The 16,060-nt window shown below is 32.2% G+C and overlaps 1 pseudogene; it reads left to right on the top strand.

The window, feature by feature from the left end:
- Positions 1-5,596: 5,596 nt before the first annotated feature.
- Positions 5,597-15,216, top strand: LOC132735012 (serine/threonine-protein kinase par-1-like; annotated as a pseudogene).
- Positions 15,217-16,060: the final 844 nt, after the last annotated feature.

Here is a 16,060-nt window from a genome sequence, read left to right as displayed (position 1 = left end):
TGATGACATTTGGGCATATTTAAGTATCCTACGAGCAATAACTTGAAAAGCAATGACAGACATCAGCCCGAAGAATAAGTAAATAACCCAGCGTTCGTAAGTTTGTAAGAGTCCATGTGTTCCAATTTCGTAGTCGCTTTTTGAATGTTTACACATCTGTCAACACTTATTAATTTTCTGTAACAATCCCCAAATAAGTTTTCTTTCTTCTTAAAAGTTGTATGACTAACAAATCCAAATGATATCCCTCTGAATCTAACACAACTATTTTCCTCCCATGAAATACACAACTTTTAAAAATGTCTGCCGCTTACATTTCACAGAGCCAAGTCTAATATAAATTCGCCGTAAGTAACAGAAATATAGATGGATGGTTTGACTTTTTCTCCTACTAAAATTGTTTGTTTTTATTACTCACTCTATTCACTCGTGTGAATACTGTTTTTAAAGCTCACGAGATGAAATAAAATTTCATCTTACACTCAAACAAACAAATATCCTCTATATATGCACTGATTACGTGTCGTATGCCGTACGTGTCGTATTCAAATCGTTTCTAATTAATCACTTAGGCCTACCGGCCTTCGTGATTATATTCCTGCGCATTTGAACTCGAACTGTGCATTATTCTACACAATGCACTCAAAATTGACATCTTTTTTCTAACGTTATACATGCCACTAATCAATAGTCATTTACATGTGTAATACTGTTACTTATATTAGATGTTATGCTTTATTATAAGGATGTTACACTGGCTGTCGGTACAGACCGGAATATTTAACTCGAGGGTAACTGTTTACTAGTACGGCGGTAAGGAGGCTCTGCACAGTTACCCGAGAGTTAGATATATTCCGTCTGTGCCGACAGTCGGTGTTTAATTAATTCTTTTTTCTTGCGTATTACATGCGAGTCATTTTTCGAAAAGAAATTATGAAAACTGATATTTTCGTTTAGCTCTTATTTTCTTATAGTAGTGTATGACTTTTTAATACACTTGTTACTATATATAGTAACAAAATTGCCTATGATTTCAACTGATTATGAGTGTCACATGACCTATTATGAGTTTGCGGCCCGGGGCCGAGAACTAGTTATCAGCCCGCAGAACATGTGCACGTGTACAAACTGAAACAATGACGTCATATTTTACGTCATGAAACAGTTAACTGTAAAAGTGAAAGTAGGTTGTCAGCACGAATCGCTTTATTTTTATTATGAGAGCTTAAAAGCGTATTTAGTACAAACACATTTTTGTTACTATTGAAATTTGAAGAAATAATACGACAAATTCATTCCAAAAAAAAAAAAATGAAAATAAAACTTGCTTCTAGATTCTACTGCTTTGAACACACAAACAGTAAACATCTCTGTACAGAACAGTAGAAGAGTAGACAAGAATTTTGAAACGAAAGAACTTTGTTGTTGTTTTTTATTTATTTTATTTTTTTTAAATGCTACTGTTAGATCTACCAAGTGTATTAAAGACATTAATACACGTCAGAGTAGGGCCGGAAGCTGATAATCGGCCCTGAATGAATATTGGCCCTCGGGCTAAAGCCCTCGGGTCCATTATTCATTTTGCGGGCCGATTATCACCTTCTGGCCCTTTCCTGCCGTGTATTAACCTCTTAATAACTTCATTTATAAAGACAAAATGGCGTCGCAATTAATTAAATAAAGGCGCGCATGGATGACATTATTTAAGGTAAGCGAATTGTCTTAAACAGAAGATAACCCTGTCTGATATGCAAGGGAATACATCTAACACGCGGCACATTATTCCCCTATAGGGAAACACGTGCATTATTGCACTATATGTATGCACAGCTGAAAAAAAACGAATGCTTACACGTCATATGACGTCAGACAGATTACGACAGGAAAATTACTTTTATGCACAATGTACGAGGGGTGTTCAAATATGAATGCAACTAGGCCAATATCTATATTAACCATGTTTTGAACGTATCGCTTAGATGGTTGTGTAAGCTCTCAATTGATACAATACATGTAAAAATCAGTTCAGTCTAGCTTTGACAATAGCTCAATCAACACTGTCTACTCGTGTATACTAAAGCTAAAATGGTTGGGAAAAGGTCTCCTTTCACTGACAAAATACGGTCCTATACCAAGAGCCGCTGTATTCTTGGTATACAGGCGAACAACATATTAATCGCATGGTTTCGAACGTTTTCTTTGTTCTTTCTAACCCATTATACTCAGTGCATTTGAAAACTGTATTGATATATAACAGTGCAGTTTTTTCATTGACTCATATAGAGAAAAAACTCAACTGCTATATAGCAGTTGAGTTTTTTTTTTTTTTTCGCACTCTGTATATATCAGTGTAGTTTTTTTTCAGAGAGGCTCCAATGGGACAGGTGTAACGAACATTCCTAGTAGCAAGTAATAAAGAATTAATAATAATAATAATAATAATATTAATAAAACGGATATAAACAAAGATAATTGATGAAATGAAATTTAAAATCAAAAGGTACATCCGCTGAATGAATTATTTTCACTGAAAAAAGCCCTTTAATCTTGAATCAAAATTACTCCTTACAATCCGTCTCTAACATTGGATGTCTTTTAAGTTTTCAAGGGTTGTATATATAGTTGTATATTTGGTTTTCTATTTTTCTTGTTGTTTTTTTTTTCGTTTTTTTTTCGCGGCAGCCGCCTTATTATAAATAATATCGGGATATTTCAGCAAAAATTGTCTCGGCCTAACGGCCTCGCCGTTTTTTATCAGAAACATCCCTTGATGTCGCCCCAGCCAGTGTTATGTCCTCGTAGCTAACTCGTTTCATATACTATAACTATTGCTTAATGAAATATGTCGTGTTTATGGGGAAAATGAACTTTCTTCTTCATCTGTCACTCAGTAAAAGACGCACCTCATGCACGCCGTCCGAAAACTGCAACTTTGCCAAAAATAGTTGAAAAAGTATAGGATTTAATTGCTCCTGATGCAAGATTAACAACTAGGTATAAAGCTAAATGTGTTGTAAGTGCCGCTCATACAATTCTCAGACGTGATTTAAAAATGAGATGGATAAGTACCAGATGGATACCCGATCTCCTTACAAAAGAGTACAAACTTGCTTGCGTTAGAATCTCCAAACAAATGTGGAAACATTTCCCTAGATAAAAGAATCGATCTTTCGCAAATATCATCACTTGCGATGAGACTTGTGTTCACTTTTATGAGACTAAGCGAAAGATACATACACATAACAAAATATGGGCAACCAAAAAAAGTCAAAGACCTTGCGTAGCAAAACGCACCATGAGCGTCAAAAAGGTCATGCATATAATTTTCTTTACCAATCAAGGTCCTGCTTATCTGTAAATGCCAAGTTTTACAAAGGCAATGTCTTTCATGAATTGAAGAAATATTAAAAAAAGCAATTAAAAAAAACAACGTCGACCGGCAACTGGTACCCGTGGTGTCGGGTTGTTGCATGACAAAGCTTCGTCACACAAAGCGGCCATTATACGAGAATAATACTGAAACAGGAAAAGGTTGTCGAGCTTCCTCACTTTCCTTATTCGCAAGATCTTGCCCCTTGTGACTTTTTCCTTTTTGCGAGACTCAAAAAACACCTTGATGAAAAAAAAAACATAAAACCCGAAATAATCTCGGTTCGGCTATTTTCCAGTGTCTGAGCAGTATACCTCGAAAAGATTATGAATACGCATTTAAAAGGTGGATTAAAACACTTAAACTTTGTATATCACATGGTGGTGAGAATTTTGAAGGATTGAGATTATTATTTTGGCACTGTTAGTTAAGTACCCAGTTGCATTAATATTTGAACACCCCTCGTAGTTGAATATAAATTTTTAATAGCATAATAGAATTGGAATAGATATTAACTTTTTTACATTACAATATAATAATGCACTGTTTATCGTTCAAATGTTTGCTAAGTGATTATATTCCTACGCAATTAAACTCGAACCGTGCATTTTTCTACAACAATGTACTCAAAATTGATATATATTTCCTAAATATGTACACTTTCTTATGTGTATGCACTTTACCGGAATTTGACAGTCAGGTCGCGAGGCATTGCCTTATATAGATCTATCATAAAGGTCGCGTAAATCAGTTTCAGTAGCGACATCTGTATGTATATATATATATGTATATATACCGATTTATCAGGTTATACAGGATAAAATACAGACGATGTTTACCGACATTAAATATATCATGTTACTGTTTAAAAAAAATCCAGTTTAAAACTAATAATACATGTGTGAAGCGTTGTATGCATCGTGTTTAAGCTTAAGAAATAAACGAAATAAACAAGTTTACTATCAAGAGATTTAGATCAAAACATTTAGGGAACACATTCATAAGCACGATTTTATGTTTTGTCCATTTAGAGAAAGTCACAAAAGGTCACACTTGTATGGATGAAGTGAAAACACAACTCTAGTATTTGAATGAAAATAGGGCATTTATTAAATGCCATAAAATATATAGCAACTAAAAAACGTTTTCACAAAAACATAACTGGGTGGAAAAAACCGCCTTAACATATAATACTGTAACATATAATGTTCATTGTTAACATATAATACTGTAACATATGTTTGAAACAAAGGCGAAATAATTCAGTAATATAAAACGTTGAACAATGCGAATGTAACAAAGGTGAAAACAATAAATTGAAAATAAACATGACAAAGTTTAGAGGAGGAGGCGATGGGAGGAGGTGGTTTTCCAAAATTATGAGACAAATTTTAGCGAGCGTTTCACGCACGCAAAGTAAACAAAGATTAATGGCTTGTTAATTTTGATTGGTTAATCAGACCAACGTGATAAAACCTGGTTTGTTGATTGGCTAAAAAGAATTCCTTAAAAAGTCTGTTCCTTAAGTCGTACTACATTCCGTAAAACAATATAGAATGAATGCACAAAGACATAAAAAACTTTATGTCACCATAAACTTCTATTTATGTTTTGTCCATTTAGAGAAAGTCACAAAAGGTCACACTTGTATGGATGAAGTGAAAACACAACTCTAGTATTTGAATGAAAATAGGGCATTTATTAAATGCCATAAAATATATAGCAACTAAAAAACGTTTTCACAAAAACATAACTGGGTGGAAAAAACCGCCACAAACCCCACCCAGAACGACCTACTGTGACTTGTCTAAGATGGACTTATGACAAAAAACCTAGTTGTACATTATATTACATTAAGGCAACCATATATACAAAGCCTAACACACAAACAATGACTGAACTGAACTGAACACAACTGATGAGGTATATTATGCATGAAAATAAAATAAAATTTGTAAATGTTGTATCCAAAAAATTATACATAACATGACTAAACTGAACACAACTGATAAGGTATAGTATGCATCAAAATAGCAATAAATTTGTAAATATTGTATCAAAAAATTATACATAAGACTAGACTGAGAAAGTCTATGTTAGACAGTCTAACATATGTAAACATTTGCAAAGCTAGAATATAGAGTTAACAACATAGTAATATGACACTGTGTAAATCACCTAATAAAAGATCTGCGGCCTTAAACCGTCAGACAAATACATAGCACGATTAAAGTTCTATAAATGCCATTCTATTCAATGAGGTAATATAATGTTAACTATTGAACTTGGCTTTTGTTCTGCCATTATTCCATCTATTTATGACATTGTATACACCACTGAACTCATAATATTCAAATTAAACGAGTGTCATTCAGAAATAAAACCATTTCATTAATTTTCCCTTTCATTTACAACATGAATATACCACTGACTCTTCACGGGGTTTGATGATTTACAATTTGTAAATATGCGATCGTCAGATTACAAATATTGCGATGTTATTTTTCTCTAATGCCTGAATTAATGACTTCATGTTAAAGGTTATGTTAGCAAATATCTTGGAAGTGGATATCATTTTTGTGTGTGTTTGAATGTTTAAAGTGTGTAATTTTCACCGCTTTTCAGACTTAAATGTTTTCATTCTTGAGTTAAACACATTTCATTTTATATTTATGTAGATCTAATTGAAAAATTATGGTTTTATTTAAATCGTAATAACTTAAACAGCATGGACAGGATTGTTTTGACTTTAAAGTTAAATATTGAAATTTTAAACTATTATTCTATTAATCGATTGATAATTGATTTTTTATACTTTTGTTTAGCAGTCTGCCCAAAATCTAATATTTAACACCGTATCATTTGTAATGCTATCAATAATAAAATCTGTATAGTTGTGAATGAAGGAACGATTGGTTGTATAGTCATCCACTTGTTAGATAAAACAAGTGGCATTGGAACACCTTGTTTGATTATTTATTGCATTGTTATAAACCATTTACCTTAGCTATAAATGTACAACAGATGATATTTTGTATGTGCCGACTGTTTGAAATAGTGTTTACCGTATTAAAATTACCGTTAAGTAGAATACCGGTTTTTACAAATTTCAATAAAGTAAGAATCAATTAACGATGTTAGGACCATATATGACTTTTTGCATGTACAGTGCTATAAAGGGCTATTAGTTTGTTCAGATGTGGATTTTTTATGTTTCCGGCAACTGTTGAAAGTATAAAAGAAATAATAAAAACATAGAAAGTGAAATCGGAGCTAACGGACATTTGTTTGTTAAGAAAAAAAGAATGATTTACTGTAGATGTTAATAAATTGTTCTGTCAATAATAACTCTTTCTGGTATGGGTTATTTAATAGAATAATAATGTAAAGTACTGGAACACATTCTTTTGTAAATAAAACTGGACATTATTAATTAAAAAAAATTATAACGGTCAATATTGAATTATTCACGTTTACGAACTTCGTGTAAATAAAGGGCGCTTAATTTGCGTTTCCTTAAGTTGCAGTTTAATCTATAACATAGATAAAAGTTATTGTTATATGATGATATTTAATGTTCGTGAACTTAAAGGGGGATTGACCAAGACTTAATTAAATTGCTACGTATATGTTATATGGAAGATAAAATTTTGTGAGAAAAAATTTATAAACATTTACAATTGACATGAATTATGTCAAAGATCACTGCTAATAAATTATAAAATGTTAGATAAATAAGATTTTGATAGTTTTGCTCCGGAAGTTTAAAAGATTGAGGCAGATCGAGCTGTCAGGAGACAAATTACTTGTAAACCATGCACGGGTTCTTTCGCACGTGAACAAATGAAATGTAAATATTTTAATTGATAGAACAAGATTTTAATGACCGAAGATACGCAAATACATATATATCCATAACTCATTATGGTGTCGGATAGAATAAAATGAAAACAACAATATGCAATTGTTAGAACAAATAGTGACGAAGAAGTAACATAAAATAGAAGGAACTAGTAATGGAGGACAAGGAAGGGACAGATGAACATGCTAAGGGACAGTTTGATCTAAATGAAAAAAAGAAGAAAGTCGGGAATTACCTGTTAGGTAAAATCATTGGTGAGGGAGCGTTTGCCAAGATACGTCAAGGTTTACATATCATAGCTCGAGAAAAGGTAAAATATCATACAGTATCAACATCATTTAAAAATGGTGTTATTTTAACAGCAATGTTACATTGTGTGATTGTATAGAAGTGTCAACTATTGTAATACATAATGTTTAGAATACAACATACTTAAGGCAACATATAATACGTTGGCACTACTGAAGAGTACTTAAAATAGCAAGAAAAATATTTAAAAAAATCACTTTGTGGCGGCTAATGAGGCGGAACATAATGCTGAAAGTGATGATGATGATTATGGTATTTATGATGATGATAATGATGGTGGTGGTGATGATGATGATTTTCATCATTGAATAGATGATGATGATGATGATGAAGGAGATGACGATGATTGTGATACAACTATGATAAGACAATGATGATGATATTTATGATGATCATGATGATTACGGTGATGATGATTGAAAAGATTAGGAAATCGTCCATCAATATGCTTATAAACTAGAATTGTTTATCATAATTTTAAAAGAATATAAAATTTAGAAAAACCCTATATTTTCACACTCGTTATTTGAATAACTTGAGTATATTTGTAAATAATGCAGAGATACGTTCAAGGTGCAGCCGATCTGAATCATAAATCAAGCTGTAAACTTTATAATCCTGTACAAGCATTATAAAAAATCCTGCGTGTTAACAGATAAATGCATTTCTATTCATAAGTTTGTAAATATTAAAATTACAGCACGTTCGATTATCCATTATGAAATAGTTTCGTTTGAAAAGTCAATATGTATGACTGAACACGATTTTTCATGTTCCCTTTGAACATTTCAAATTGAATCCTTGAACAGTCTGAACGAGAATTTCATTACAAAAATAATTTTATATCATTCCTTGGTTATATTGAATTACTTGCTAATAAAATGATATCTTCTATTATTAATAAACATATATTTATACCGATTGAATCATGCGTTTTTCTCCCTATTTGTTGACACGTCAGTATTACGTATTGTGTTTCTTTTATTCGGATACGAGGGCGTAAAATGTTAATTGTATGTAAACTTGATTAAATTACGAAAGTGGTACGCCCTTATTAAGATTAGATATGGACGTTTTAAAGTAATTTCTTTGATTTCTGATGATGAAGTTTAAATATCTGAGAAAAATATCTAAGAACATAAAACATAAATTGTGTTATTCTCTACCTTATACATTATATTAAATGATAATAAGGGTTTATTCCCCAATTACAGCCCATGTATTAATCTCTTTTTCCTGAAAACAATTCTACTTTAATTCACCTCAATCGTTATTTCCCTTGATGTTTTCAGCCCTTCAAAATGTAAAAAAAATGCTAACTTGAAAAGAAACAAACCTATTTTGGGATAAAATCGACGACTAGAAATAATTGGATCAAAATAAGGATCAATATTTTAGGATCAAGATCAATATTTAGATCAACTGTAAAATGCCCATATCTTGCAATAACAATAAATTTATTCAAAAATTTCATAAACATGTCATTTCAAGTCCAGTTTTATCAAGTTATTGTTAAATATTTAATCTATGAGGATAACAATGGAGAATATTTGATTTTTTAAAATTTGACCCTGATCTTGATCCTTAAATCTTTGTGAACACAGAGTCATGAGTTAAATTTTGAAAATTGAATACCGCTCAAACTGGTACTAGGGAGCGAGAATTATGTTTGCACGTTTACATTATTTCTCATGAACAGATTCAATCAAATCGAGTCTGCAGTCCTTATGTAATATTATTGTTTTCATAGCTTCCGAGGGATCACCCTTTCCCTGTTAGACCGGACTGCTATTTCAAAATAGAATCATTATTACTATAACTGTATATGTAAATATATTTCCATCGGCTAGGTTGCTGTGAAGATAGTTCCGAAGAAGGCGGCCTTGTTGAGAGAGTATGTGAAGAAAGGTGTTCGACGTGAAGCCATGCTGCTACAGAAACTAGAGCACCCTAACATCATCCGTCTATATGAGATCATGGAAACTGAGAATAGTTATTATCTAGTGCTAGAACTGGCGGAATCAGGCGACTTCATCAAATACCTCTCAGATAAGTACGTCACTCATAAATTAATCATATTATCTGTATCATTTTTCTAAGGAAATCTTAGATTGTGTTGAATTTTAATCAATAGATTGCAGACATTACTTTTAACACGGAAAAAAGAATATTGCTTAGATAATGTTATATTTCATTCCTCAATAATGTATTTGGTATAGCGTTGGACTTTGGTTTTCATTATAATTTCATATAAATGACTTATAAAGATACCGTCCTCAGTATTTTTCACTCAATGTTTTGTATAATAAAATTATATTAGTTTCCCCACTTAAAGATAAAATCCATGTTAAATAGCAGGCCGTTTCAATTTTGTATTCTTTATTTAAGAAAAATGTTAAGTGAGAGGGAATGCCAGAAATTCATACGTCAGATGGCTTCAGCCGTAGATCATATGCACACATCTAATATCACGCACAGGTATTTGATCTTTGACGAACGCTTAATCTTACTACCTAAACAATGTATGCATTATCTCGCACACCTTCTCAATTTTGCTTTTTACAAAATACATAGTACATACATGTATTTACATACTGTATCTAAACTCATACTAGACGTATTTTGAATTCTTCAAAAATGCACACCTTAACGAATTTATTGTACTTTTGATATCATATCTTAAAATCATTTTAAAAAAATGGCGCGAGCTTAATGCATTAATTAATTACATAAAAAATGTCCATTTAAATTGTAAAGCGTTGCGTGTCATATAGTTTTGCTTGCTTTTGTTAAATGATTTAAATGTTGAACTTTTCTAGGTTATATCGGCCTAGGGGTTTTCCAATCAGATAGAGCAATTTGTCAGGCAATTACAATATGATAAATATCTTTATACAAACATCTTAATGTCACATAAGTACCTGTAGTATTTAAGATAATCAATTATAAGTCACTTTAAGGTCAGAAAGTTTATTGTTTCTTACAGGTAGTCGTAAAACACTGTACATTAGATAAAGCAAATATAAGAACATTATAAACTAAAAAAATTAAACGCAAAGCAAGATTGGCATTCTAATTTAAAATGATTTCAGGGTCATTTAGTTAATAAATGAGATGTTTAAATTTTAGAGATCTTAAACTGGAGAATCTACTGTTAGACAAAGACTACAATATCAAGATAATTGGTATGTTTCAGAGGTTATTTTATTAAAAGAAAATAAATTAATGATAATAATAATAATAAATAGCTGAATTTTTTATAACTGTAACTGTACTATTTAGTACTATTTATATGTAAATAAATTTAGATACGGAAATTAAGACATTTGAAGTTCTATGTTATCATATACCGAACATCCTTTATATATAAAAAACAATAACATAACACACTACATCATAGGGTGACCAAATGTCTCGGTTAAAAAATGTTGATTTTGGAAAATTCTTTAAAAAAAGCAAATACCAATAATAGACAGTCAACAATCTTTTAAATCTTTTTTTTGTTGAAATTTTAAAATTTATTTTCACTTATTCAGATTTTGGTTTGAGTAATGTATTTTATGGAGATTCTAGCCTTAATACCCAGTGTGGATCACCTGTTTATGCTGCTCCAGAAATCTTCTGTAACCGGAAGTACGGACCAGCGGTCGATATATGGAGCATGTAAGGAATAACCGTAAATCAATAAATAGCATGTATCATAATGAAATTTTCTCGTTCAAACATGTCCGTATTGAACATACTTAACGATATACTTATTCTATATTAAATATATATTGCATCTATATTTTATTAAAGCTTTAAGAAATCAACAGCTTTAAAGTGCTGAATATGTAAGAACATTAATGTAACTTTCAATGCTGTATAATTTGAATAAGCCATGATTTTTACGAATCAAAATAAAACTGATTTACACAACATGACATAAACTGCTAATAATAACAGCTCCTTCCATAGGGCAAAACAAGCATTCCATAAGAGACGATAAATTGCCAATGAATGTTATATTTATATGATTTACACTGTATATATTCAGGGGTGTATGCATGTATGCAATGCTGACAGGGAAACTTCCATTTATACCAGATCCCCCAAACAACTTAACTTTACTTCACACAATGATACTCCGCGGTGCTCACATCCGGACACTATTAGCGACGGTAAGTTAAGACAAAACACTTTCAGTTTTTTTCCATGATATATATTTGAGCCGCGCCATGACAAAACCAACATAATGGGTTTGCGACCAGCATGGATCCAGACCAGCCTGCGCATCCGCGCAGTCTGAACAGGATCCATGCTGTTCGCTATCAGTTTCTCTACTTGTTATAGGGTTTGTAAGCGAACAGCATGGATCCTGATCAGACTGCGCGGATGGTCGCAAACCCATTATGCTGGTTTTGTCATGGCGCGGCTCATTTATTCTATGGTATTTTATCCCGACGGTAACTTATCAAACACTTACATATTGTAACAATAAATTCACATACATATTATACGAAATTTTATCTAACGACGGCATGTTAAAGTACACATCCATGTTATATTGACAATTTTCGTTCATATACGAGCTATTTCATGGTATATTTTTGAAATCGGCAAGTTTTAAAACACTTCCATATTGATATAATTTATAAATGTACTTACATAAACATTCAACATTGAAAATCTTTATCACACACAAAGCAATTTTATGGTCATACAATTTCAGGTTATATAACACTTTAACATTAATACATGCGATGCTCATATTATAGACACAATTAGCGACAGTCGAATAAAATATGTGTTGTATTTTTGCTCACAATACAACTACCTTGTAATCAAATCTTAGACCCTCGTAACTATGGCCTTACTGCACAGGAGTGTAATAAAGCAATTAAATGAAAACCATATTCAAACATTATTAAATAACAGTTTTATACAAAAAAGTCTTGTATCTATAATGACCTAAGTGCTTAAATCTAAAACCCTCGTTAAATAACAATCTTATATTTCGATATAATTTGAAAGTCCTTACATTTGTAATATTTTTATACTAATTTCTTTTAAATTTTATCATGCTTGTAAGTTCACATGCGTTTTAATCATAACCTAGTCTGAAACAAATGTCTATATTTGATTAATGATTTTTTGATACCCGACACTATATCAAAATTAGTTTATGACTGCCTCACTTGATACTTTAGGTTGTGCAAATCTTTTGGCAAGAATGCTCTGTGTGGACTTTCACTATCGAATCCCTATAGAAGATGTGTTATCCCATGCATGGACTATGGAGGACCACCAAACACCACTAGTTACACGGCAACCTCCCATAGGAAAACTTTATCCACATGTCCCTAAAGCTGCCGTTGTTAGTTATATGACTACAGTATTTAATTTCATTGAGGATGATATATTCTATTCAGTCATGGAACGGAAAATGAACGCAGTAGCTGCCACTTATCATTTATTAATGAAACGGTTTGATTCTGGTATTCATTTGATGGGCTTATCTATGGGTGCTTCTGGTCCATTCAAATTACACACATCAAAATTGGCAAATGATTCAATGAAAGAGTCAAATGAGAGGGTGAGTTTTCCAGCTTTATCTACAGACGAAACATTTATTAGTGAAAGTAGTTCTGGCCCTTCAAAGACAAAGTTTAAAAGTTATATTCAACTCCTGAAGGACTCTAAGATAAAGAGTGCTCAGTCTGCAAGTATTCGTTCAGGATATAGCTTGTCATCCAAACAGAAAGACTTTACTTTGAGACGATATAAAACTAGAACAGATATTGCACGCCATACCAGAACACGTGAGGAGACTGGGTTTCTACCTGATTTTATATTAACTTACACTCAAAATGATAACAATGTTTTTGAATCACAAACAAAAAAGTCAGACAAATTTGAGTGGGAACAAACGTTCATAATAAGTAAAAAAGAAACAACTAGGTTCGAACCAAGTGCAAATGTTAAAAGTAGACAAAGTGCAAATGTGCAAACGAAGTTTAATGACGTCATCAAACACACAGACGCTGACGGCAGAAACACTGCTGCAGACATTCCACTTCAAGCTCCACCCACAACTCCAACGACGCCTGCAATTCCTCGTGAACATAGTGCTTCCAAACAAATAAGCATTAAAATAGAAAATGTAGATGAACCAAAACAAAATATTGACAATGATGATGGTGTGAGGCAAATTACTGTTGAGGATCCATATCATGGTGAATCATGGAGCACATTTCACCGACAGAAAGCTCAACTAGCTCGCACTGTAAATGGCATTGACAGACATAACAGACCTAGTGCTTATCAGTTTCACAAACCTATAACAAAACCAAAGACACTCACATCAAGAGAAGCTAAATCTTACTTTGATGAGATAAACAATGCTCAAGTAGTAGGTCAAGGTAAAGAAACTTATTTTATGTTTGGTTTAAACCTATTTCATTCCATTCATTTTTCACAAGATGCACAATGCAAATATATAGGAAAAAGTATAAATAATACATTTTGAAAGAAAAAGTTTTGGACCACAAGTTCATATAACACTAGTAATTCGGTCCGTCCCTTCTAAGAAAGTATTTTAGGAACAAAAAATGTTAGATATTTTTATAAGGCCTTTTATGTCTCAAAATGTCTTACATTTTAATTCATTTAGTTCTGATTTAATGTTACAATGTCTAAAGTACTCATTGGTCATATACCTGAACAATCTATTGGTTTGTTTGCTGTATGGAATTCAATACAGTTATAGCAATTTAGTTTGCATGGAGATCAAAATGCCACATTGTTTCCATTTTGCAACGGTTATGATTAATTATTTCACTTTCATCGCTGCTTACTTCCATTGCCACTAATTGCTTCTCAAGTTGCCGTTATATGCATCTTAAATGTCGTGAATTTATAATAAAAAAACAACTTTATTATATACTCAATCACGTCTATCCTTTCTCAAGACCAAAATATATATTTATTTCTAGGTATACAGTAAGGTGCCCATAATTCTGAAATTACATACACTTTAATATTCATTACTACTTTTGTGCTCATTTATTTTTGAACGTCTACAGTAAAGTTATCATTTACCATTCTGTAGTGATTGCTTCAATGAAATGTAACACTACATTCATTACTCTGCCTGCAATATTATCATGTGTGGCAACATTATAATTATAAATCAGTAACCTACACATTTCTTATCCAGGTAGAAGACTTATTGAAAGGGAGAAAACCACTGCCAGTAAAATCGAAGAGCTTCATTCAATATGGACGAGAAAAGCTCGAACAGCGGGTGCACATCGTCAACTTGCCGAGCTTGCCCATTCCGCAAGCTCGCTCGGTCGCCCGTCCACCCATGAGGTCAACTTTAGAACGGCGGTTGACTCAAATGGGGTTTTACAGTTCCCGGACATAGTCCGCCCGCCACCGTTCTACGACGCACGTCCGGTATCTCCACCAAAACAAACGGTTGTTGATGGTGTAACCGACGTGATCAAAGTACATATCACCAGTTCAGCAAAAAATTAAACGACAAGCAGTATAATTAGAGATGTACATTTATACACATTTATTTTATGTTTTTATGATGAGTCTTTCATGTAAATAGTGTATCACTGGTATTATTGTTATATGTATTTCAGAGATTTTATAATAAAATGTTGCTTAAATAAACTAAAAAAAATGTTCTGTTACAAATGTAACTCGCCATAATAATGAACACCACTTGTACTTATAAGTAGTGTATTTACTTTATTTAGGGTGATAATACATACTTCTGAGTACCTGAAGGCCGATGATTATATTGACCGATTAATTAAACGGATCAAAAACGAGTTTTGTTCAAAGTTTGTGTTGAGACTAATTAAAGGTCTCTTTAATGCTTAGATGTCAAAAGTGTAGTTGCCATTACCAATATCTTAGATAAAATACAAGCTGCCCTCCTAGCACCGGTTCTTGCAACGTGTTAGGTGACGGATTTAACTAAGGCTTATACAAAAATTAATTGAATGTTTACCGGAACATTTAGAAAACGTAAACACTTTCCAGAAAATGATACTGTATTCATACCAGATATAACAGCATAAAAATGCGAAAAGGAGCGGTAGCGACTGAACAAATATCGTGCAGACTAAAGACAGGTGCTGATAGATGATTGACTAGCCCACGATCATAATTAACATTAAACGGGTGTTCATAAGTCAGAAATTTCAGTAAATAAAGGCATTCCAATATGCACGTAGCCAGTGATTTTAATATCAAAAACAAGCTGTATTTATAGACGTTTAACATGCCCACGTCGTGAAACTTAAATTAGAACATGTTTCTACTTTCTCAAATAAAAGACATCGGTGTCATATCATTTTAAAATTTCAAGATTAGAATACAATATCTTATTTGCATTTAATAGAAAATAAGAACTGAATGCGGATTGTTTATTATATTAATTGAGAGTAGTTGAATTAAATAGTATAAAGAGAGTCTCCGGATATTTCATAAGGTTTATTCAACTAATTCAATGAATTGAA

This window comes from Ruditapes philippinarum, unplaced genomic scaffold, assembly GCF_026571515.1.
Source record: "Ruditapes philippinarum isolate M1 unplaced genomic scaffold, ASM2657151v2 ctg2888_1_1_1_1, whole genome shotgun sequence".
Lineage (NCBI taxonomy): Eukaryota > Metazoa > Mollusca > Bivalvia > Venerida > Veneridae > Ruditapes > Ruditapes philippinarum.
The sequence above is the reverse complement of the archived record's forward strand: the minus strand, read 5'-3'. Positions and strand labels throughout refer to the sequence as shown.